The sequence below is a fragment of the Canis aureus genome, chromosome 9 (assembly GCF_053574225.1).
Source record: "Canis aureus isolate CA01 chromosome 9, VMU_Caureus_v.1.0, whole genome shotgun sequence".
NCBI lineage: Eukaryota > Metazoa > Chordata > Mammalia > Carnivora > Canidae > Canis > Canis aureus.
The window spans coordinates 31,755,427-31,781,465 of NC_135619.1; the positions used below are offsets into that span (position 1 = coordinate 31,755,427).

At 38.5% G+C, this 26,039-nt stretch overlaps 1 long non-coding RNA gene across 1 annotated transcript; it reads right to left on the reverse strand.

Annotated features, from left to right (window-relative positions):
- Positions 1-1,320: 1,320 nt before the first annotated feature.
- Positions 1,321-9,640, reverse strand: LOC144320085 (uncharacterized). The gene is made up of 2 exons (XR_013385668.1): positions 9,256-9,640; positions 1,321-1,660 (listed from the first exon to the last, which is right to left on the reverse strand). It is a non-coding gene; the product is annotated as an uncharacterized LOC144320085 (long non-coding RNA).
- Positions 9,641-26,039: the final 16,399 nt, after the last annotated feature.

Below are 26,039 nucleotides of genomic sequence, written 5' to 3' on the forward strand. Positions count from 1 at the left end.
GTGTAATATTGATTTCAGGAGTAGAATTTAGTGATTCATCACTTACATATAACACCTGGTGCTTCATCATAACAAGTGATGATGTTATACCTTAATACCCATCACCCATTTAGCTCATCCTCCACTCACCTCTCTCCATCAACCCTCAGTTTTTTCTCTATCATTAGGAGTCTCTTATGGGGGGCACTTGGGTGGCTCAATCTATTAAGCATCTGCATTGCACACAGGTCATAATCCCAGGGTCCTGGGATCAAGCCCTGAGTCGGGACTCCCTGCTCAGTAGGGAGTCTGCTTCTCCATCTGTCCCTACCCCTGCCTGTCCCTACCCCTGCTCATGCTTTTTCTCCCTCTCTCAAGTAAATAAATACAATCTTTTTTTAAAAAAGTCTCTTATAGTTTCTCTCTCTCACTCTTTTTTTTACCTTCCCCTATGTTCATCTGTTTCTTAAATTCCACGAGTGAAATCATATGGTATTTGTCTTTCTCTGACTTATTTCTGTTAGCATAATACATTATAGCTCCATCTACATCATTGCAAATGGCAAGATTTCATTCTTTCTGATGGCTGAGTAATATTCCATTGTACATATACACCACATCTTCTTTATCCATTTGTAAGTCGATGGACATATGCTCTTTCCATAGCTTGGCTATTGTTGATAATGCTGTTATGAACATCGGGGTGCCTGTACCCCTTTGAATTTATATTTTTGTATCATTTGGGAAAATAGCTAGTAGTGTAACTCTATTTTTAACTTTTTGAGGAACCTCAATACTGTTTTCCAGAGTAGCTGCACCAGTTTTCATTCCCACCAACAGTGCAAGAGGGTTCCCTTTTGCCCTCATCCTCGCCAACACTTGTTTCTTGTGTTGTTCATTTTAGCCATTCTGACAGGTGTGAGATGGTATCTCATCATAGTTTGATTTGTACTTCCCTGATGATGAATGAAGTAACAAAATTTTCTAAAGTGTGGACTAGAAGAATCTACACCAAACTCATGATTGTAGATGTGCATGGGCAGGGAAGCAGATGAACGGGACTGAGGAGAGGGACAACTTTATCTGTAATTCTCTTTGATTAAAAATATTTGAAGCCAATACGATAAAATATTAACATCTGTCCTCTCTGAGTGGCAGAACATAAAGGAAGTTTTCTCCAGATTAAAAAAAAAAGAGAGAGAAGAGGAGGAAAAGGAGATGAATGGAAGAGGGGGGAAGTGATGGATCTCAAGTTCCAGATAGAAAGACAAAGCATTTGGTTTTTAAGAAGCAATTCCTTCCAGATGCCCTGTCTATAAATGAACTTCTCTAAGCCAAGTGGGAATTCCAACCCAAATTCATTGTCAACAGCTTTGATTTTGAATAACTTCTTTCTTGCTTTTAAGCCTTCAACTCTGTTTATCTTTGACATTGGTTGATAGTACTTTGCCCTTTAGAATCTGTCATTTTTCTGGCTTCAGCCTGGATCTTTTTGATGAAATCCTATTTTCCTCCCCGGGACTGTTATTTCTGCCACTTCAGCCCACTTCTCTGCTGCTGCTATTGATAGATTTTATTTGTGTTTGACACCATTTCTAAGTTTTTTTTTTTTTTCCAACACAGACTCATTTTACCTTTAAAAATCTTTTCTAATCAGATAGGTACTATTGGGATCTTCATCCTTGGGTACAGAAACAAAGATACAAAGGGTTAAGCTCTAGATCACATGGCCAATAAATGAGTATGAAGACACATCATTTTTCTCTATTCTCCTGTTCATAGGCATCAATGAGATTTCCAATTATTTGCCATTACAAATAATGCTGCAGAGAGCATCTGGTACATGCCTTTTCGTGCACCTATAACAAGTCTCTAGGGTATACACTTTGAAGTGGAATTGCAGCATTATAGGGAATAAGTATTCTCGACTTTGCTACATTTTGTCAAAGTGCTTTAAGTGATGATCCTTATTTATGCTCCCCACCTATACAGCCCAGCAATGTTAACCCATATTATTCCCACCTACTAGAGAAGTAAAACTTCAAATTTTTATTAATATGACAGGTATAAAATAGAACCTCACTGTGGTTTTAATTTGTATTTCTGATTACTTTTCAGGTTAAACCCCTTTTAAAGTTTTCTATGAATTATCTAACTATACCTTTTACCGTTGCTATATTGGGTTATCTGTTATTTTTGTCATGTTGGGAACCTTTACATATTAAATACCAATCCTTTGTCTATCACCTACACTGTAAATACCTTCTCTCAGTCTGTGGCTTATCATTTCCCCCATGGTATCTTCTGTAAAACAGATTTTTTTTCTAAATCTAGTCAAATTTTCTAATCTTTCACTTATGGTTAAACTTATTTTGTCTTACCTAGAAAAACATTTTTATGCCCAGACATAAAGTAATTCTCTTAAATTTTTCTCCAAAAGAGTTAAAGTTTTGCTTTGGACAACCAGGTCTAAATTAGCTGGAGTTATATTTGTGTATGATGAGTCGTGGCACTCTAGCTGTATCCTTCCTCCACATGATTCACAATTTTCCCCAGGACCATTTTGTATACAATCCATCTCCTAATCAGTATTACCACTTCTTTTATTTATTTAGCAAGTTTTCTTATGCACATAGTCCTGTTCCTGGACTCTCCAAGCTGTCCTACTATTCCATGTGTCTATTTCTGCATTTATGTCACAATGTTTTACTTAACTTCATTATAAATATTGATATCTGATAAGACATGTCTCCCTGCTTGTTCATCTTTAAAATATTTCTTGACTCTTGGCCCTTTGCTCTTTTATATAAAACTTAGAGTCAGAACACTAAGTTCCACACAAAAAAATGGAATTTTTATTCTATCAACACTTACCAATCCAATATTTGTATTAACATTATGGATAATTTGGCAAAAATCAACCTTTTAATATTAAGTCTACCTATTAGTGAAAGGTATAAATCTTTCCATCTATTTAGGTCTTCTTTAATACCTTGTTACAGAATGTCAAAACACTTCAAAGATCTTGTACATATTCAGTTATTTGTTCCTTGGTGTTTTATGTTTCTTATTGCCCTTAAAAATTATGTTTTATTTTAAAAATTTACATTGATAAAATAAGTCACAGGAGTGAAAAGTACAGTAGAGGGAATATATAGTCAATTATATTGAAATAACTTTGTATGGTAACAGAGGGTAACCATCCTTACTATGGTGAGGATTTTGTAATGTATATAATCGTTAAATCACTGTTGTACACCTGAAACTAATATAATATTACATGTCAACTATACTTAATTAAAAATAAAGGCAAGGAGGGGGGCAGGATGTCAGGAAAGTTGGGTCCCCAAGTCACCTGTCCCCACCAACTTACCTAGATAACTTTCAAATCATCCTGAAAACCTACAAATTCGGCCTGATATTTAAAGAGAGAACAGCTGGAATGCTACAGTAAGAAGAGTATGCACTTCTATCAAGGTAGGAAGACATAAAAAAAAGATATAAAAAAGCATCCAAGGGGGAGGGCCCCCTCGAGGAGCCAAGGCTAAGGCCAGGCAGCGAGAGCCCCCAGGACAGGAAAGCCCAGTCCCGGAGAAGCAGGAGCTTCACCAATCTTCCTGGAGGGAAAGGCCTCGCAGGGAGCTCAGGCAGGATCCCAGGAGGGGCAGTGATGCCCTCAGGGTCCCGGGGGGCACTAATAGAGGACCTGCATCCCAGGGGAGACCCCGCCACACCCTGTAGCCGCCGAGCTCCCTAAAGGGCTGCAGCGCCTGGTGGGGCCTCCGGAGCAGCTCAGACAGTGGCTCAGGCGGCGGCTCTGTGCGGAGGGGGCTGCGTGGCCCCGGGAGTGCGATTCCAGCAGCGCAGGCCCCCGGATACTAGGGCACTGGGGACACAGCCCAGGATCCTGCGTTCCCCCGGGACAGGCGGAGGCCGGGAGGACACAGGACAGCGAGGACACTCCTGCTGCCTGGCGCCCCTGAGCTGTGCAGATCAGCGCCCCCGCCCCCGGAGCATCCAGGCTCCTGCGGACTCGGAGCTGCGGTAGTTACTGCAGGAGCTGACTCCAGGGCTGGAGAGCTGTCCATCACCAGTGGGGTTGTTCCTCCTGGTGTCACCTTGCACCTGGGACTGAGCAGGGCCACCAGGGAGCAGGGGCCTCACGGGTAAACAGCTTCCACTGAGCAGTGCACCTGGCAGCGGGTAGGACAGCGCCCCCAGGTGCACATACCTGAGAGTCAGCACAGCAGGCCTCTCCCCCAGAAGATCAGCTGGAAGGACAGGGGAAGAGCCAGTTCTTGCCAAACAGCACTGGAAAGTTCCAGAGGAAGTCTAGGGACTTACAGTACATAGAATCAGAGGATACCCCTCCCTCCTTGTTTTTTTGTTTTTTTGTTTGTTCCCCCCCCCCCATTTTTTTCTCTTTTTCCTTCCTTTTTCCAGTACAACTTGTTTTTAGCCACTCTGCACCGAGCAAAATGACTAGAAGGAAGAACTCACCACAAAAGAAAGAATCAGAAACAGTCCTCTCTTCCACAGAGTTACAGAATTTGGATTACAATTTGATGTCAGAAAGCCAATTCAGAAGCACAATTATAAAGCTACTGGTGGCTCTGGAAAAAAGCATAAAGGATTCAAGAGACTTCATGACTGCAGAATTTAGATCTAATCAGGCCGAAATTAAAAATCAATTAAATGAGATGCAATCCAAACTGGAGGTCCTAACGACAAAGGTTAACGAGGTAGAAGAACGAGTGAGTGACATAGAAGACAAGTTGAAGAAAAAAAAAAAAGAAGACAAGTTGATGGCAAGGAAGGAAGCTGAGGAAAAAAGAGAAAAACAATTAAAAGATCATGAGGAAAGGTTAAGGGAAATAAATGACAGCCTCAGAAGGAGAAATCTACATTTAATTGGGGTTCCAGAGGGCGCCAAAAGGCACAGAGGACCAGAAAGTGTATTTGAACAAATCATAGCTGAGAACTTCCCTAACTTCGGAAGGGAAACAGGCATTCAGATCCAGGAGATAGAGAGATCCCCCCCCCCCCCCCGCAAAATCAATAAAAACCGTTCAACCTCCCAACATTTAATAGTGAAACTTGCAAATTCCAAAGATAAAGAGAAGATCCTTAAAGCAGCAAGAGACAAGAGATCCCTAACCATTATGGGGAGAAGTGTTAGGTTAACAGCAGACCTCTCCACAGAGACCTGGCAGGCCAGAAAGGGCTGGCAGGATATATTCAGGGTCCCAAATGAGAAGAACATGCAGCCAAGAATACTTTATCCAGCTAGGCTCTCATTCAGAATAGAAGGAGAGATACAGAACTTCCAAGATAGGCAGAAACTGAAAGAATATGTGACCTCCAAACCAGCTCTGCAAGAAATATTAAGGGGGACCAAAGAGGTAAAGGATCTCTACCCTAAAAACTACAGAACACTTCTGAAAGAAATTGAGGAAGACACAAAAAGACAGAAAAATATTCCATGCTCATGGATTGGAAGAATTAATATTGTGAAAATGTCAATGCTACCCAGGGCAATTTACACATTTAATGCAATCCCTATCAAAATACCATGGGCTTTCTTCAGAGAGTTGGAACAAATCATCTTAAGATTTGTATGGAATCAGAAAAGACCCCGAATAGCCAGGGGAATATTAAAAAAAGAAAACCAGATCCTTTACCTCTTTGGTTAGGTTTATTCCTAGGTATCTTATGCTTTTGGGTGCAACTGTAAATGGGATTGACTCCTTAATTTCTCTTTCTTCAGTCTCATTGTTAGTGTATAGAAATGCCATTGATTTCTGGGCATTGATTTTGTATCCTGCCACACTACCAAATTGCTGTATGAGTTCTAGCAATCTTGGGGTGGAGGCTTTTGGGTTTTCTATGTAGAGTATCATGTCATCTGCAAAGAGGGAGAGTTTGACTTCTTCTTTGCCAATTTGAATGCCTTTTATTTCTTTTTGTTGCCTGATTGCTGAGGCTAGGACTTCTAGTGCTGTGTTGAATAGTAGTGGTGAGAGTGGACATCCCTGTCGTGTTCCTGATCTTAGGGGAAAGGCTCCCAGTGTTTCCCCACTGAGAATGATATTTGCTGTGGGCTTTTGTAGATGGCTTCTAAGATGCTGAGGAATGTTCCCTCTATCCCTACACTCTGAAGAGTTTTGATCAGGAATGGATGCTGTATTTTGTCAAATGCTTTCTCTGCATCTATTGAGAGGATCATATGGTTCTTGGTTTTTCTCTTGTTGATATGATCTATCACATTGACTGCTTTATGAGTGTTGAACCAGTCTTGCATCCTAGGGATAAATCCCACTTGGTCATAGTGAATAATCTTCTTAATGTACTGTTGGATCCTATTGGCTAGTATTTTGTTGAGAATTTTTGCGTCTGTGTTCATCAGGGATATTGGTCTATAATTCTCCTTTTTGGTGGGGTCTTTGTCTGGTTTTGGAATTAAGGTGATGCTGGCCTCATAGTTCTCAGCTATGATTTGTAATACACTTTCTGGTCCTCTGTCCCTTTCGGCTCCCTCTGGAACCCCAATTAATTGTAGATTTCTCCTTCTGAGGCTGTCATTTATTTCCTTAACCTTTCCTCATGATCTTTTTAAGGTTTTATTTTTATTTTTTTATAAATTTATTTTTTATTGGTGTTCAATTTGCCAACATATAGAATAACACCCAGTGCATAATCCTTTTTTTTTAAGATTTTATTTATTTATTCACGAGAGACACACACAGAGAGACAGAGAGAGGCAGAGACACAGGCAGAGTGAGAAGCAGGCTCCATGCAGAGAGCCCGAAGTGGGACTCAATCCCGGGTCTCCAGGATCATGCCCTTGGCGGAAGGTGGTGCTAAAGGGCTGAGCCACCCAGGCTGCCCTCCTCATGATCTTTTAATTGTTTTTATCTTTTTTTCCTCAGCTTCCTTACTTGCCATCAACTTGTCTTCTGTGTCACTCATTCGTTCTTCTACCTCATTAACCCTCATCTTTAGGACCTCCAGTTTTGATTGCATCTCATTTAATTGATTTTTAATTTCGGCCTGATTAGATCTAAATTCTGCAGTCATGAAGTCTCTTGAATCCTTTATGCTTTTTTCCAGAGCCACCAGTAGCTTTATAATTGTGCTTCTGAATTGGCTTTCTGACATCAAATTGTAATCCAAATTCTGTAATTCTGTGAGAGAGAGGACTGTTTCTGATTCTTTCTTTTGTGGTGAGTTCTTCTTCTAGTCATTTTGCTCAGTGCAGAGTGGCTAAAAACAAGTTGAACTTGATAGAAGCGGGAACTCTTCTCACTGTAGCATTCCAGCTGTTCTCTCTTTAAATCTCATGTCGAATTCATAGATTTTCAGGATGATTTGAAAGTTATTAGGTAAGTTGGTGGGGACAGGTGACTTGGGGATCCTACTCTTCTGCCATCTTGCCCTGCCCCCCGTTTGATTTTTCAGATTTTAGAATGTCCTTGCATTCTTGAAACTACTTGATCATAATATTTTTGATATACTATTTAATTTAATTAACTAATAGTTTACTTATAAGTTTATGTCTTTGTTAATAAGTGAAAATGAGGGACACCTGGGTGGCTCAGTGCTTTAGCGCCTGCCTTTGGCCCGGGGTGTGATCCTAGAGTCCCAGGATCAAGTGCCACATCGGGCTCCCTGCATAGAACCTACTTCTCCCTCTCCCTGTGTCTCTGCCTCCTTCTCTCTCTGTGTGTCTCTCATGAACGAATGAATAAAACCTTTTTAAAAAGTAAGTGAAGGGGGATCCCTGGGTGGCGCAGCGGTTTGGCGCCTGCCTTTGGCCCAGGGCGCGATCCTGGAGACCCGGGATCGAATCCCACGTCGGGCTCCAGGTGCATGGAGCCTGCCTCTCTCTCTGCCTGTGTCTCTGCCTCTCTCTCTCTCTCTCTCTCACTGCGTGCCTATCATAAATAAATTTTAAAAAAAAATTAAAAAAAAAAAGTAAGTGAAAATGGGCCTATACATCTTTTTCCTTACCTTTTCCTTTTTTTTTTAAAGATTTTATTTATTTATTTGAGAGAGAAAGAAAGCACAGAGAGGGAGTAAGAGGGAGAAGCAGATACCTCACTGAGCAGGGAGCCCAATGTGGGACCCAATCCCAGAACTCCAGGATCATGACTTGAGCTGAAGATAGACACTTAACCTACTAAGCCCCCAGGTGCTCCTCCTTTTCCTTTCCTTATTAAATTTTGGAGACAAGACTAAATTAAACTCATGAAAAGAAAAAGAGTTGGAGGCATCTTTTTTTTCCTATTTTCAGAAACAACTTGTATTAAACAAGTATTATCTATTCCCTGAAAGCTTTGTGGAATTCACTTATAATGTTCTCTGAGCCTGAGCTTTTATGGTAATTGGAGGGGAGATCTCTGATGACTACCATTTTCATTTCTTCAGTGACTATTATTAGCCTGTTCAAGTTATCTCTTTGTGACAATATTAGTATTTTCTATTTTTACCAGAAATTCACTTTTATAGATTTCAAATGTATTATTAGCATGTAGTTAGAAAAACTATTGTGCCATATGGATACAATTAGCTACAAAGAAGGCTGAGAAACATCATATTTATTCTAGGTAATCACATAATCATGTGTCCAGCTAAAAATGGATCATTTATTTTAACTTAGGAAATATTAAAAATGAATATTAGACAATTTATAGTCATCTTCATAGCTTCAATGATTAGCAACATGCTCCAGGAGATGGGTTAATACTGGGGTCTTAGTTTGTGTTCTCCTGGTAGGTTTAAGAGGCAAGAGTTAGAGATATGTTTAAGGGCAGATACCAGAGCCTATGGTGCCAGAGACTGGAATTATCATTCCTATTTTTCTCTTCACAAGGAAATTAGGGTGCCTCAGGAACCCCACTTAGTCTTCTACCCCAAGGCTGCTCTATTTAAAGTTTTCTTCCTTATTCTATTCCCCTGTCTCTCAAGGAATGGAAGGAGAGGAAAAATATTCAGAAGTTGGATGTCTGTCTATATCCAACCAGGTTTTCTGTTCTTATCCCTCACATACCAGGCTACATTACCCTTATAACTACCCATGAAGGTTTCATTCAAATTTTCCCCTACCTTATTCATTTATTCATTTTCTGGTCATTTACTATTTTACTCATTATTATTATTGGCTTTATTCATTTATTATTTTATTTAGTTTTTCTCAGTCCCATATACTTTCCTCTTCCCTGAGGCCCCCTGTCAGGTTTGGAGGGGACCAGCGGCCTAAGCTGGTCTCCTACTTACCAAGAATCACAGGCGCCTTATTTGTGTTTTAATTTGGGGGGTTGGGACACTCCAGAGGGAGCCATTTATGACTCTGCAGAAAGAAGAGCATTATGATATCAGAGTGGATTCCCCTCTCAAAAGGAGATGAGAATTCTACCAGTGGCAGAAGAGGGACATGTAAAAGTATACAAGCTGAGATGCATGGTTTCTGAGAAGAGCCTGGAGCCAGGCTACTTCCTCTGTAGGCTGAGCTCCCATGTTACAGGGTCAATGAGATCTTTCTGAGGGATTTGGGGGACTCCAGAATAGAGGATCTTTGTACCTACTTTCCCAGATGTGGCCTGAGGAAACTGAGAGTACACTAGAGAAGCCCCAAGTCCAGTCTGACTCAAGGCAATGAATTAGCAATGCTGAGGGCAGTATCTAGGTAAGCAGACCTGACAGTGGTCCTACAGAGGACCATAAATGCCCAGGTGGCACAGAAAAGCCTCTGGAATTATCACTTTCCCTGAAGAAGGACATTGAGGTAGGTCAAGAGAAGGCTACAGATAGAAGAGGTTCACAATTGGGACAAGGAAGAAGCAATGTATGTGGGCTTGCTGACTGCAAGCCATAGTAGAACTGAAGATATCAGCAAGGGAGTTGGGTGGACATAGCACATGGCTGAACCCAAAGGTCAGTGAGGGCAGAGACAGGCCCACCCACAGGTGTCCCACCCCCAGTGTCAGGATACCATGCCAGCCCCTGGAGTCTCAGGCCATCCCCAAGAGAAGGCAAGGAAAAGAGGGAGAAGGAGAATGCCACATGAACAGAGCCATTAGACAAAAGTGGTTATGTTTTTAAAGTAGAAGTTAGTGAATCAATGAAAATTGGCAAGTTTAAGTTTTCTACCATTAGCAAAGCCTGAATTGAGCCAAGTAGATATAAGGAAAACCCCCTTCCCTTTTTTTGCACACCCAAACTGAAATAGTGAATTTGACACTTGAGACAAACCTCACCTTGATTTTTATCTTATAGGTTTAAGCATTTATCATTTAAACTTTCTCATTCTACCTGTTTTGTTGTTTATTGATCACTAAATTATTTCTTTTTAAGCTTTTCTGCCTTATTGATTCATATTTATTTTATCACTGATTCATCTTTATCTTCCCTTTTATTAAATATTTATTAAAATCTCATCTTTTTAGAGTTACACATATTTGCAATAAGTAGCAAATACAATATAGCTAGACCTGTACGGTAATGTCTTCAACCACCAATTCAACACTCAAAAAAGAAAATGGTATAAAAACTATTTAAAGTGGAAGATAAGCCAGGCAGATAGAAGATAATCTGTATAACTGTGTCACTGTATAACTGTGTAATTTAACTCCATTAAAGATGGAGTCTGGAAGCCCCAAAGGGGGAGCTCTCACTTATTACCACCTGCCCTAAGAGGATACCTTACATTTCCCAAACGGAAGGAGCTTACTTTACAGACCACAGTAGGAAGAAGGAAGAATCTTTCCTTGCCTAGCAATAGCTTAGCCAATGAAAATCCAGCAGAACAGCCCCCACTCCTAGCTCTTTTCCGGGGTAAGAACAAGCCCTTCCCTTCTGTTCTATAGACTTATCTCTAATTTGCCATAGTTTGCTTGTGGAAATTTCTGAATAAGCTCATTTTTCTGGTAAGATAACTGGCTCTTCTGTTTTTTAAAGTCAACATTATATGGTACCACAAAGGTACCTGAAGGAGATAAACCCTTATGGGACTAACAAACCCACAGAACTGTGTGAGGTAGTCACATGAACTCCTGTGCTCGCTCTCTCTGCTCCCATGGTTCATTTCTTTCCTTTTAGTTCAGTGAGTCTCCTCTTGGATCTGAGCTCCCTCCTTTTGGTTGACTTTTGGTTTGACTTTACTCAGAATGTAGTTTTTTGTTGTTGTCATTTTTATGAAGGAATTGGCCTTCCTGATGAGTACTCTTATGCTTTCTGAACTTCAGGTTTTGAGTAATGGTATCCCAATCTACTAAAATTTCTCAGGAGCATTCTCCTTCTGGGACCCTGGCTGGTTTTACATATAAAAATTACAATTCTTCTCATGCACATTTTTAACTAATTGGACCAATGTAATAAAAAGTTTACAACTCCATTGGTCATTATGGGAGATTTTTCATCTCCTTAAACTTACTTTTCTTAGAACCAAGTTAGAAGGCCGTGACTCTAAACTAAAACACACTGAATGCGATGCCTATTTCAATAGGGGTCTTGAGGTTTCCAAGCATATCCAGGTCTCTAAAATCACTTCTTTACAAAGTACCATTTCTAAACTAACCAAGGCACACAAACAAAAGAAATCTAAGGTTTTGAAGCCTTTTCCCCCTTTCCCATCCCCATAATCTGTACTTCCTTCATACCACCCAATTCCTCATTCTAATTCTCTGAGCTTTCCTTTTTCTTGGAACCATTCCCTGCTCCCTACTTCTCCAACCCCATTAGAACCTGCACTTTTAAAATTAGATCCTCTGAGGATTCTCATGTTAAGCTCCTAATTTCCTTATATACTATAAGCCATAGTCAAAGATTTTCCTAGAATTACTGAAAATCCTCAGATTTGCCAAGGACTTAATATAGTCATCCAGATTTACTAACCAGGTTCCTCAATTTGTACCAGCTAGTTCACATGCTCATTGGTGAAGGCCAAGCCCAATAGGGGATGAAACAGCTAACTGGGATGATTCTGTTTTCAGAATCTCTACAACTGCACATGTAACTGCCTTGTTATAAGACTAGGTTCAGCAAGTCCTAAACTACTTCACCTGGAATCCCTAAGGCGTTCCCAAAACCTACTGATTGAAATAAGATTCAGGCCTGTACTCAGAAATGCAGTGAACCTGTGGATAACTATTAGAATCAACTCCAAATTGTTTTCCAGGAAAATTCTGGCCTTTCTATGGATGTTTGATCCACTGAGGTAGCCTTCCACTCTATGTTCATTAATGGGATGAACTAAGATCTTTCCCTTCTGGTGAAAATGCAAATCATCTCACCATACCCTAGAGGATTCAATTAACAGGAAGGCCATTGAAATACGAATTTTTCAATTCTAATAAATCGAGGCCTCTAAACAAAACCAAGCCCCTTCCAATCTCTGCCACTATTGCAAAAATCCAGGATGTTGGAAGAAAGATTGTTACAAATGTAAGCACTCTGGGTGTCCTTGGCCCTCTAACCAGTGTTTCCAATGCCCTCCTAACTCCCAATCTGGGGACTCCAAGAAACCACAGAGCCTTCTCCCAATCCTTCCTCATAATCAACCTGGATAAATAACTCTCTAGACTGGGAATAAATTTCTCTATCATTGACAGCAAAGCTACACTCTTGCTGCTCAACCCCACTGTTATTAAACATCTACTGCCTCAAAGTATTGAGATGGTTCAAATAGTGGGGGTCTCACAAACTTAAATAGGTTTCTATCTCTAAGCCCATTTTTTTTGTTTGTTTTTCGTTTAGGCCCTCTGAAAGATAAGCGTCATTTTCTCCTTAGTTTCTCCATCCTTGTTCATATATTAAGCTGAGATTTCTTAGAGAACTATCTTGCTGGAATTTCTTTCTCCCAAAAGAGGAAGGTAATTTTAGAATTTGACAGCAGCAATCAAATAGCCAACCAGGTGAATCAAATGACCATTCAACATCTTTGCTTCTTCTCTGATGCCACTGGAGCTAATTTTAAGGACACTAACAATTTGTCCCTATTGAATCACCTTTTACCCTCGTTATGGGCAAAATCTTCAACTGGTAGAATCCACAGTGCACCTCCTATTAAGATCTAAGTATATCCCTCAAGACTTCTCCCAGAAATTAAAAAAAAAAATTATAAAAAATAAAAATAAAAAAAAATTATAAAAAAAAAGACTTCTCCCAGAATTAATCAATACCCTATAAACAAAGAAACCCTTCAAGACATCAAGTCCACAATAGAATATTATAAGACTCAGGGCCTCCTTCTCCCTGCACCAGTTCTTGTAATATTCCTACTTTCCCTGTGATGAAACCCAATGGCCATAGATGGAGATTTCTTCAGGATCTCGGAGCCATAAACAATATTGTTATTCTTCATCATCCTGTTGTTCCAAATCCCCATACTTTGTAGATTAGATTCATGTGGTGCCCTCTTGAGTATCCCTGGATAAGGCTGGCCAGTATCTCTTTGCCTTTACTGAGGAAGGGAAACAACACACCTAACAATTGTGCTTCAAGGCTTTACCAAAAGTCCTTTCCAAATCTTAAAAGCAGATTTAGATGATATAAAGTTACCTAGAGGCTCTACTTTATAACAATATATAGATGATGTCTCTGCTCCCCTTCTCAGGCCTCTGGAGGAAGAGAGCATCCACTTGTTAAAACTTATAGCCACAGGGACAACAAAGTCTCCAAGGAGAAACTGTGGTTTTCTTAAACTTAGGTTAGATATTTGGAACACCTGCTTTTAGAACAAGGGCTATATTTAGGTCCAAATAGGTTGCCTGGCATCCTGAACTTTTCTAAACCCAAAACTAAGTGCCAATTACGAGCTTTTCTTGGGCTAGTGGGCCACTACCAAAATTGGATTCTAAACTTCTCTCATACAGCCCAACTCCTATGTTTTATCAAAAACAACAAATCTGGCCCTATTACTTGGGAAGACAAGAGTAAATTTAACCTTGAAAGCTCTAATGGAAAGCTTGATAAATTCCCCTGCCTTTGGACCATATCAATTATCAACTTCAGTTTTTTGTTTTGCTTTTTTTTTTTTTTTTTACATTTGAAAGACAAGGGAACCTCCTTGGGATACTTACCCAAAACCATGAAGCCACCATCAATTGATATGGTATTATAACCAACAGCTAGACCCTGTGGCACAAGAATATCCCCCTTGCCTCAGGGCCATTCCTGACACCACCCTGTTAGTCAAGGTCATTGGAAACATACTCATGGGAACACTTCTAACAATCTAGCACCCCATGCAGTGGGAGTACCCTCTGCATTCTCATCACATTCAACACCTTTTGGCCAGTCCTCTTGCCTCCTATGAAATCCTCTTGTTAATCATTCCTCATTTAACTCTTTGTGACTGGAATAATCTTAACCATGTCATCCTTCTTCACTCTGCTATGGATGATACATCTCATGACTAACAGATCACCTCCTCATCCCTGTGATGATTTACAGAAAACTCCTTTGGATAATGCTGACATTTTGTGATTTACTGATGGTTCTTATTTGAAAGGTGAAAATGGTAAATTTTCACCTCAGTATTCTGTTGCAACTCCCTACAGAGTTGTTAAGGCAGAAACTTTGCCTTCAGCTACATTGGCCCAACAGGCTGGATTGTACATTTTTGCTTGGGCCTGCATTTCAGCAAGGGTAAAATTGTAAACATTTACACTGATAGGAGGTATACCTTTGCAGTAGCTCATGACTTTGGAATGACATGCTATTAGTGAGGTTTCTTCCTTTCCAGTGGGGATAAAAAAAAAAAAAATAGACTTAATGTCCAGGAATTATTAGATGCTATATCCTTGCCAGCTGCTTTATCTATTTCCAAGGTACCTGGGCATTCCTGATATGATTGCCTGGAGGCTAAAGAAAACCACCTTGCTAATACTTCTTCAAAGAAAATGCTTTCTAAAAAAAAAAAAAAAGAAAGAAAATGCTTTCAAAGGAGTGAACCTATGTCATGGTCCAAAGGAATGTTCCCCCAAGTGATAATCTAGAGAAACTGACTAGAGATGCCCAAATTGGCCCCCCAAAAGGAAAACAATATTAGAATTCAAATAACTGTTGTTCAATTTAAAAAAAAAAAAAAACTCTGGCTTGGGCCAACAGTAATCCAGTTCTGCCAGAGACTCTGAAGTTCCTAGTACTACCATATATACATTGAATCATTAGTCTACTGATAAAATGATAAAGTTCCTGAACCAATACTGGTAGAAATACATTAACAAACCTGCAAAGAGCACCTACTTTGCTTGTCCCCCCTGCCTGAATTCAAGAAAACCTGTTAACACTGCTCCCAGACACTTTAAATTGTCCAATGGACTACTTGAGATTTGGCAAGTGGATTTTTTTCAGCTACCCTCATTTCATGAATATAACTATGTCTTGGTCATGGTTTGTATGTTTTCTCATTGAACTTAAGTCTTCCCTTGTAGATAGCCATTACTAGTTCTGTGGCTAAATTCCTAGTAGGAAAGATTACTCCTACCTGTGGAATCTCCCTCAAATCTCAGGTCTACCCTCTTTGGAACCATAAACTCTTACTCTTTGAGATAATCACTGGATGCTCAATATACTTGGCTCCTGCTTCTTTCAACCCATAACTGGTAAACAGGGGCACAATTCAATATCATAAAGGCCTAAAAGTTTCTGTTGAGAATAACCATGCTTTCATAGAAGAATCTGCCAAATATTCTCAAAAGACAAAGACCTTAAATTCCACATCTTGCAGCCTGGAGATTTCATCTATTGAGGAAGACCTCTCCAGAAGACTCTTCAACCCCACTGGATAGGCCCCTATCAGGTACTGTTAACCTACCCTTGCGCTATCAAACTCCAAGAAATAGGCTCTTGGATCCATGTGTCACATCTAGAGGAAGCACTAAACCCTGACTAGACATGCACACCAAGTGATGACCTGAAAATAAAGATTTCCAGGACCTGAAGCAAACGACAGCTACAGTGGACAGCTTTCCCAGGATGACTGGATTAGGCCTAGATACCTTCTTCTCACAGGTGCTTCTTAGCTTTTTTCCTCCCTTTCTTTCTTGGCCCAATATATTGCAAAAGGGGAAAACCTTTCTGACTATTTGATCTGTCACCAGAAACTCTAATCTGTTCATAATGCCAGAGATCCCTTTGTCTTCCCTATTTAAATACTGTGCTCCCCTGTACCCAAGAGAAATACAAATGACCTAACTCATTTAACTGTTGCAAGGATTTTAGAAAAGACATCTTTAGCCTGGGATGGTTCCTTGAAGAATGTCTGCTTCTCATCTTATTCTGTATAATCATTATTTCGTTTGTCTTTTTTATTTATTTTGAGAGAGAGAGAGACCGCATGTGTGCATGAGTGGGGGCAGGGGCAGAGGGAGAGAGACTCAAATAGACTTTGTTCTAAGTACAGAGCCCCAGGCAGGGCTTGATCCCAGGACCCCAAGATCATGACCTGAGCAGAGACCAAGAGTCGGACACTTAACCAACTGAATCACGCAGTTTCCCCCAGTAAAATCATTATTAAAAACAGAAATAATAAGCCGAAAAGGAAAATGCTAGCTCAGTGTTTTGAGATGATTTCCAATGCTTATTTCAGATGGGAAATGCCTGATAGTCCTCCTTCCTATGCTTCCTTGTTACTCATATGTGGCTTTAGTGCTTTCTAATGTATGTACTTTCTCCCTGATGTGGGATATGACAACCAGGAAAGGTCCTTCCTGGCAATGAGGAATTAAATCTCTAAATACAAAATGCTACTTTAAATCAGCTATGCTTTTGAGGAAAGATCTTGGTTAAAAAAGGGAAATGTGAAAAAAAAGAAAATTTAAAATGGAAGTCTGGAAACCCTGAAGGAGAAGTTCTCAGGCACTACCATTTGCCATAGGAAACATACCTCACATTCCCCAAGAGGAAGAAGCTTATTTTACAGACTGCAGGAGGAGAAAGGAAGAATTTCTCTTCTCCCAGCAACAGACCAATGAGAATACAGCAAAACAACCCCACCCGGCTTATTCCTTTCTCCTATGAAAGCAAGTCCTTCTCCTCTGTTCTCTGGACTTCCCTATGGTTTGTCATAGCTTGCTTATCCCAAGCTGCATTCCCTCTGGTATTCTCAAATAATCATTCTATTGGTAAAATAACTCATTCTTTTATTTTTTAAGATCGATAGTTTTTTATAGCCAAACTTAAATATCCAATATAAAATTTAATTTTCAGAAGGAAGTTGATATCCAAAATTTAATACATATATTGATATGTAATGTGCTCTATTGATGAGAATATTTATGATTTAAAATTTATGTATTAGAGTTATTCTTTATTTTACTTGCAAAATGCTGATTTAGTGAGGTCACAGTTGAGTTTATTATGACTGCTTAGTTATAATAAAGTGGTGAGTGACAACAGCTTTCTATTGCAAACACAGTTTACAACTTTAAGTGAAAAAATCCAGTTCTCTACATCATATTCCAGATGTGTTATCAAATATTCATCTCTTAACTGTTTTTGAAACTATTAACACAAACTTTCAATATTAAAGGAAGCTCTTTGCTGTCTTAGTAAATAGATGAAATTGCAATTTTATGATAGAGTAATTATAGATTTAACCCACACTCTATGGCAAATCATATTGTAAATATTCACTCACCATCTTCCTTATCGAACTAATTGAAGGCTAAGTGTTAATCTGGTGCTTATAATAGTTCAGTGCTGCAATTTACAAAAGTACTGATATCTGGCTTCTAAAAATTTTCCTACAAGTTTCTGTTTCAAAACCTATTTGTCTTCTGATATTAATATTAATTTTAAATAAAGGCTGAATCAAAAACATTGAACGGGGGGACACCTTGGTGGCTCAGTCAGTTAAGCATCTGACTCCTGGTTTTGGTTCAGATCATCATCTCAGGATTGCGGGATAGGGTTCTGCATGGAGTTCCACATTCAGCACAGAGTCTGCTTGAGATTCTGTCCCTTTCTCTCTGCCCCTACTCCAGGTCACACACACTCTCATAAATAAATAAATAAATAAATAAATAAATAAATAAATAAATAAATAAAAACTTTAAACAAAAAAAATTGAGATGGATGACAAATTTGTTTCCACATACACAATCTTAAGAGTTCACCAGTACAATGTTAATTTCATCAGTAATGTCTCAAAATCAAAAAGTAGATTACACAAGATTGTGTATATTTTCCCTGTCCCTGTTATTATACATGTATATGGTTATGGTTAAGAGTAGTCAAATATTAACACTATAATTCTGTATCTCTTGTGTCTTGGAGAGCCAAAAATTTGGATGTAGAGAAAAGGAGATACAAATATAACAAAATGACGAGATTAAATAAAAAACCCAGAGGCCTGAATTTGAGTTGCAAGAATGATTATGATCACAGGAGGTATTTTTTCTTTATATTTAGGATGTTTCAAAAGTTTTAGGGCAATTTTAAGACTTAAAATTTCACAGACATAAATGTTACAAATTTACAAAGCTCATCATTTAAAGGTTTAATTATTTAAATGTATTTTATACATATTTAGTTTTGTGAATTTTGGATCATCAATTTGCCACCTCTAATTATGAGGACTCCTGATGAAAGAACAAAGTACCTCCTGTGGCCTTGTTAAGAGGGTTGAATCTGAGGAGAGAAATCAAGACTCTAGGTCCAGCTGCCACTTTGCAGGAAATACAGAGGACAGAGAAACATGTTAAATTTCACTGTGAGCATGTAGTCCACAAACTCTAGACTGTAAAAAGCTGTCTATTAGACAGCCAAGGTTCTTCAATGGGTAAACTGTCAGGAAAAGAAGGGTATAGAAGGAGAATCTATAGATTGTAAGTCTTTAAAGAAGTAAACTTTAAGAATAAACAAATCTAAGTTATAGTGACAAAGGGATGCACTTGAATGATAAAACAATAAAGAAAGATAATGAAGTGATGACTACAAATGTCACATGGTAGGAGGGAGCACTTGTGATAAGACAGGGCTCCTTGGTGGCTGGAGAATTCTATCTTGATCTGCTTATTGGTTGCAAGGATATTTATTTTCTGGTAGTTCATTAAATCATGAGTTCGTTTTGTGTAGTTTCATGTATCTGTGTTTTATTAAAAAAGAATACAGTAAATAGTAAAAGAATTTTAAAATACAATTTAAACAAGAAAGGAATGCCCATTGATAGCATCTGTCTTACAGGTTGTATTCTCACAGGTTTCTAATTTTACTCTTTTTTTAGCTTTGGGTTTTTTTTTTTTTAAAAATTGCATTTTAATTTACATATAAAATTCTTTTCAGTTTAGAGTTCTGTGAGTTTTGACAAATACTTAGCATTATGTAACCACGCCCAGATTCCAGATTCAGAACACTTTTACTACCCCAGAAAATTCTCTTGTTGTTGCACTTTAGAGTCAGTCCTCCCTCACTTGGTTCCGGGCAGTCATTGATCTTTCGATTCCTATAATTTTGTCTTTTCCAGAATGTAATATAGATGGAATTACACAGTGGATAACCTTGGGAACCTAACTTCCTTCATAAGCATGATGAATTTGAGATTTATCCCTGTTGTTGCATGTATCAGTAATCATTTATCCTTATTGCAGAATAATAGTTTATCCCTCTAATACTGAGTAGAATGTTTATCCATTCACCAATTGAAAGACTTGGCTTGTTTTCAGCTTTTGGCAATTTTAACAAATCTACTCTAAATATTTACATACAGAGTTTCATGTGCACATAAGTTTTCATTTCTACCGAGTAAATTTTAGGGTTTTTTAAAAAAATGTTATTCCTAAATTTTTGTCCTTTAGTTTATCAAGCGAAATAAAAGCTCAGCCATAAAGGGGACAGCTGTGAGGATAATTCAGGCCCTGCAGAAGAAAAAGCTGATTCATTTTCACTTTTACTCTGTCCTGTGGCAAGCCTGTTAAGCCCCCCATAATTGACTTCTGATTTCTTTTAGGATTAAACCCTTTGTCTCTTTTAGAAATGGAAAATTATATGACATATATTTTAAAATTCAGCCTTGGCTAAGAGCTATAGCTGAAATCAGAGGATATAAATCTCAATTAGGGGTTTATTGATGAACTTCAAGAAAGTAGACCCTGTGGACAGCTGCTTTGAGGAGACAAGACTGAGGCAGTCCTTTCTTTGTCTTATTAAATAAAAGTAAAAACTGGAGCATATTTAGAAAAATTTTACTTTGAAAACATTATTAATATAAATACTAATCCACATTACAGTCATGATCCCATCTTGTAAGGTACATACATATTCTGTATGTTGTTTTCAAATTTTCTCTCTCTGGTTATGATTACAAGAATTCCCTTTAAATCCTGCCGTTTAAGTAATTAGTGTTGTCTTATATAACCCTAATCTTGTGGCTAAGCTATATTCAGTTATTGGTTACAGAAACATTAAGTTTACTCATTATATATTTGTTCTAGGAAATTAAATTTGTTAAATTATTGTTTTTGTAGCATATTAAATTTAAATGAGCTGATATAAGAAAGCGACCTAGATAAGTAGTCTCAGACAAGAGAGAAGTTTATTTCTCTCTCAGGTAATAGTCCAGAGATAGGCAGACAATTCAGGCAAATACGAGCCTCCATTCCACTAGGTCATTTGGAGAACCACGCTCCTCTCTTATTGCTCCATAATCACATAAAACAGAAGTCAACAAACTTTTTCTGTAAAGAGCCAAATAGTAAATATTTCAGGCTTTATGAGCCATATATGCTCTGTTATAACTACTTAAGTCTGCCACTGTAGCATGAAAGCAGTCACAGATAATATATCAGTGAATGGGTGTGGCTTTATTCCAATAAAACTTTATTTACAAAAACAGGTGGCAGACTAGATTTGCCCCATGAATCATAGTTGGAAACTCCTGCCCTAGCATCTGGTCTTCATTGTTGAAGCTCCATTCATGTTTGGGTTTGTGGAAAAGGATAAGGAGGAAGTAAAAGGCAAGACATTACCCAGAAATGGACGCATCATTTCTGTTAACATTCCATTGACTAAAACTTAATCATCCATTCATCTACTTCTAATTGGAGCCCAGAAATGTTCTAACTGAGTGATCACATGCCTAGATAAAACATAGGAATTTGATAATCAAAAGAAAAGAGAGAGGGATATTAGGGAACAATTATAGTTTGGTGATGAAATTCCTTTTCCCTCTGAATGCTGAAACCCCTTTTCCCTCATTGTTCCACTTCCACCTAAGTCCAATGTTGAAGTCAAAAAGTTAAAAGCTACTTTAATTAAGCCTTAGTTTTTAGCCTCTAAATTTCATAATGATATGCTCTGGTTGATCTTTTTTCAACCATTTTGCTGGGGATTAGTGGACACTTTACATTTGAAACTTGGATCCTTGGGGATCCCTGGGTGGCGCAGCGGTTTGACGCCTGCCTTTGGCCCAAGGCAGGATCCTGGAGACCCGGGATCAAATCCCACATCGGGCTCCCGGTGCATGGAGCCTGCTTCTCCCTCTGCCTGTGTCTCTGCCTCTCTCTCTCTCTCTGTGACTATCATAAATAAATTAAAAAATTAAAAAAAAAAAAGAAAGAAACTTGGATCCTTTAGTTCCGGAAAATTGTCTTGAATCCTTTCTCTTATAGTTTCTTCCTTTCCATTTGCTCTGTTCTTTCTTGCTTTAGTACTAATTAGACTGATGGATTTCCTGGATCAATTTGTAATTTAATTTTCTTTTCTCTCCTATTGTCTATCACTTACTTTCTTTGCTCCACTTTTAAAGTTGATGATATCTTCAACTTTCAATTCCAATCCTTTAAATTTTTATTTGCTATCTTATTTTTAATTTCTAAAAAGTTCTCTTTTTTTTTTTCTATTTCTGAATGTTTCCTCTTTAGATCAGTCTGTTATTTTATTATGGATGCCATATCTTTCCTAACATGTTCTGCTGCTGTATTGTCTCTACTCTGAACTGTTCCTCCTTGATTATTTTATTTTCTGCCTTAAATGTTGGGGGATTTCCTTAAGTATCTGGATGCCCCACAGATGCCCATTTATAGTTAAGAATGAGGCAATTAGGGCAGCCCGGTGGCTCAGCAGTTTAGCGCCCCCTTCAGCCTGGGGTGTGATCTTGGAGACCCGGGATCGAGTCCCATGTCAGGCTCCCTGCACAGAGCCTGCTTCTCCCTCTGCCTCTCTCTCTCTCTCTGTCATGAATAAATAAATAAAATCTTAAAAAAAAAAAAAGAATGAGGCAATTTAAAACAAAGAGTGATTGTAAAAAAAAAAAAAATTATTGTAAACTCCATGCTGATGGGCTGGACTTGTCCCAGGGCCAGGGGCTGCTTCCCTGCAGTGTGACTAGGGGAATGCTGCTTAGAGGATCACAGATGTCATGTTTGTAGGGCTTTTCTCTAAAGCCTATGCAAGAGTGAGATTTCGTGTTGTGTTTTAGAAATAAATATTCTATAAACTCCATTTTATTTTTCACTTTCACAACTACAAGGAGGAAGTATCTAGGGAATTTACATAACTTCTCTATTGGTACAGTTAACTATAACAAAGCAAGTATGGTGATGACTAGTTGTTTAATTATAAGAAAACAGGTCTGAGAATTCAATTTCCTACAATGAATAAAATTTATAACTTAAGTGAACAAAGAATTCTATCAGGCAAATAGAATTTTCTACAGTGTATGTAGTATACACATAACATAGCTGTTGTATTTAGAAATTAAATATCAAGGACACTCTCTGCCCCTAGTAAGCAAAATGTAACAGGAAGTAGAATTATATTTTAAAGAGTTAAGCATGTATAAACTAGAAAATAAACTTTGGCCCCTTTGTTCAAAATTTTGTTCCCTTCCTTGATATAATCAAATATAAGAATCCCTTAATTATCCATATCTCATTAACCTGAGGCAAGTAACTTAACTCTGAATCCAAAATACTTGTTTCAGCCAAGTGCTTTTTGCTCCATATTTCTCATCACATACAATTTACACCATGTAACTTGTTATTTTCTGTTAATTTAAGCAGGACCAAATTAAAGTTTCAAGTTAATATAATTTCACAGGCCAGTCATTTTCTCCAGAAAGCCTTCCAATCTTCTACCTAGCGAGGGGAGGGGGAAATGGAGAAAAGGAGACAAGAGCTAATAAATCCAACAGCCAACTATTGCATAGCCAAAAGGAGAAAGAGAACAGGAAAAGACTTCACTATGTAGTTTGCAATCTTCCACTCAATCCCCCTGATTTCAGTTACGTACCTCACTCTCCCCTTTAAATTTATTCAGTATCATTCTACTAGAGTTTGTGGAGAGAGTAGAAATAAGTCTTGGCTCAGTCTAACGTATTCAATTTGTAACACTAATAGATTTCTTTGGAAATAGGAAGCACCTCACTATTCATGGAAATAAAAAGAAAGATTTCTTGCTTAACTGCTCATACTGTCAAAAAATTAGAAGTGCCACAATTATAGAGTACTATGTTTACTCTCTATGAAAGACTGTTAGTTCTGTCTCAGTATCTATTCTCCCCTTTTCTCATAATAATTTTTTTTTCAGTTTTCTTGAGACATAATCGATATACACCACAGTATGAGTTTCAGGAGTATAACATAATTACTTGATATACATATATTGTGAAATTATTACCACAATACGTTTGATTAACATACATCATTTCATGTAGTTACAAAAAAAATTTGTTCTTGTGTGAGAAGCTTTCAGATTTACTCTCTTATCAACTTTCAAGTTTACTACATAGCAGTGCTAACTATAGCCATCATGTTGTATGCACATCACATCCCCAGCACTTATTTATTTTATAACTGTAAATTTCTACAAGAACTCTAATTCTAATTGAGTGTCTTGCCATCCAGCTAAAAGATGGCATTTCCTGGCCTCCTTTATAGGTACATTTAGCCATGTGACCAAGTTCTGGCCAGTGAAAAGTAAAAGTAAGTGATATATGGAACTTCTGGGATGTCTCCTTAAAAATGAAGAAAGCTTTGTCCTTCTTCCCTTTCTTCATCCTGCTTTCCCATAATCAGATGAGATGCTGGACTACCGGCAGCCATCTTGGACAGGAGCCATATCCTGAGATTGGTCAACCAGACATCTTGAGGGAAACTAGGTCCATGGTATCTTCCTGATGAATAAAATCCCCATGAATTGTCTAAAACCCTTGCTTTATCTTTTCCAAATATCTGCAGAGGGTTTACACTCCAGGCTTCCTCTTACAGAGGTTTAATTCCCTTCCTCAGTGCTAGTTTGTTTTTTTATCCTGAATGATTCTCCCGGCCTCTCTGCAAGCAACTTGGTCTAGTAATCTTAGATCCCAAGTACAACTCAGTCACAATGCTCAGATCAGAGGAGTTAGACACATCAGAGCTGTCAAACATTGATGGTTTGAGCTGTCAAGCCATCAACCCTTAAACTACACCTACTGGGTTTTTCTTTAGCCAATACTCAGTAGACTGTGCCTTTCAGTGACTCAGAATCTTCTCCTGAAGTGTGGCAAATACTCATAGCTACCTGTTCACATCTATTCTTTCTTCACTCTTGATGACAGGATCTCAATTTTGTTTGAGAGTTGTATTAGTTTCCTATTGCCACTGTAACAAACCATCACAAATTCAGTGGCTTAAAACAACACAAAGTATTCTCTTCGAATTTTGGAGGCCAGAAGTCTACAATGGAGATCTAAGGAGAAGTCCATTTCCTTGCCTTCTCTAGTTTCTAGAAACTCTCTGCATTCCTTGGTTTGTGGACCTGCATAATTCCAACCTCTACTTCCATTACTTCCTTCTCTTTGACCTTCTTGTTTCCCTCTTTTTTTTTTTTTTTAATTATTTATTTATGATAGGCACACAGTTGAGAGAGAGAGGCAGAGACACAGGCAGAGGGAGAAGCAGGCTCCATGCACCGGGAGCCCGACACGGGACTCGATCCTGAGTCTCCAGGATCGCACCCTGGGCCAAAGGCAGGCGCCAAACCGCTGCGCCACCCAGGGATCCCCTTGTTTCCCTCTTATAAAGAACCTTGTGATTATACTGAGCCCATCTGATAATCTAGAATAATCTCCCTATCTCAAGATCTTTAACATAATCCTATTTCTAAATTTCCCTTTTCCATGCAAGGCAACATGGCCACAGGCTCCAGGGAGGTTATTATTTTGCCTATCACAGGAGGCAATGACACCAGTCCTAAGGGTGTCATAATTAGTCTAGGCCAGCTATGCAATTCTGTTTGTTTACCATTGACGGTAATGAGTCTGTGAGGGGAACATGTGATCCATTCTGTCCAGTAAGATGTAAGAAGTCTGAGGTGTCTGGCAAGATCTTCTGCTTGATAGGAGAGGTACAAGAGGAAAGAGCCCAACTTCTCTGGCTACCTCCTTCCTCATCTTTTGGATGTTATCATGTGAGGACATGATACTTAAGGCTGCTTCAACTACCTTGTGACATTTTAAAGGAAAAGCCAAAACAATTTCTGACATAGTTTACCCACTAACCCAACTCTGAAATCATTTAACTTTGCACTTCTTATTAAATAAAATACTTAAATGTTTTTAGTTTAAAAACTGTTAGTAGGATATTTTATTACCTGCACCCAAAGGCATTCCAACTAAAACACAATTCTAAACAGAATACTCTCAATTGCATATCCCTTGGACTCTGTTACTCGCCTATAAGAATCCAGGTCTTAGAAAATAATTTCCAACCATGCGGGAAAAAAATCAACATTAACAAAGATGGATGTATTGGTGATTTCTATCTCAGAGGATTCATATTTGAGTTTCCAGACTCAGATAATCACAAGTTATCTTCTTTTTATCTTGTCTTATATTCTTCCCACCAAAATGCACACAGATGGTTTCTATGTCTGGCCTCAATTACACAACATATTGGATGGTAAATTAAACAGGATAAGCCCTATAAAGTACCAAGCATAGTGCTATCTAGTAAGTGTTCAACAAATTGTAGCTATTATTATTATATATTCTCTATGCTTGATGACTGGTATTTTGTTTTGGAAGATTAGATCCCATGATTAATAACAGTGTCACCAAAACCCCACCTTGAGATAAATGT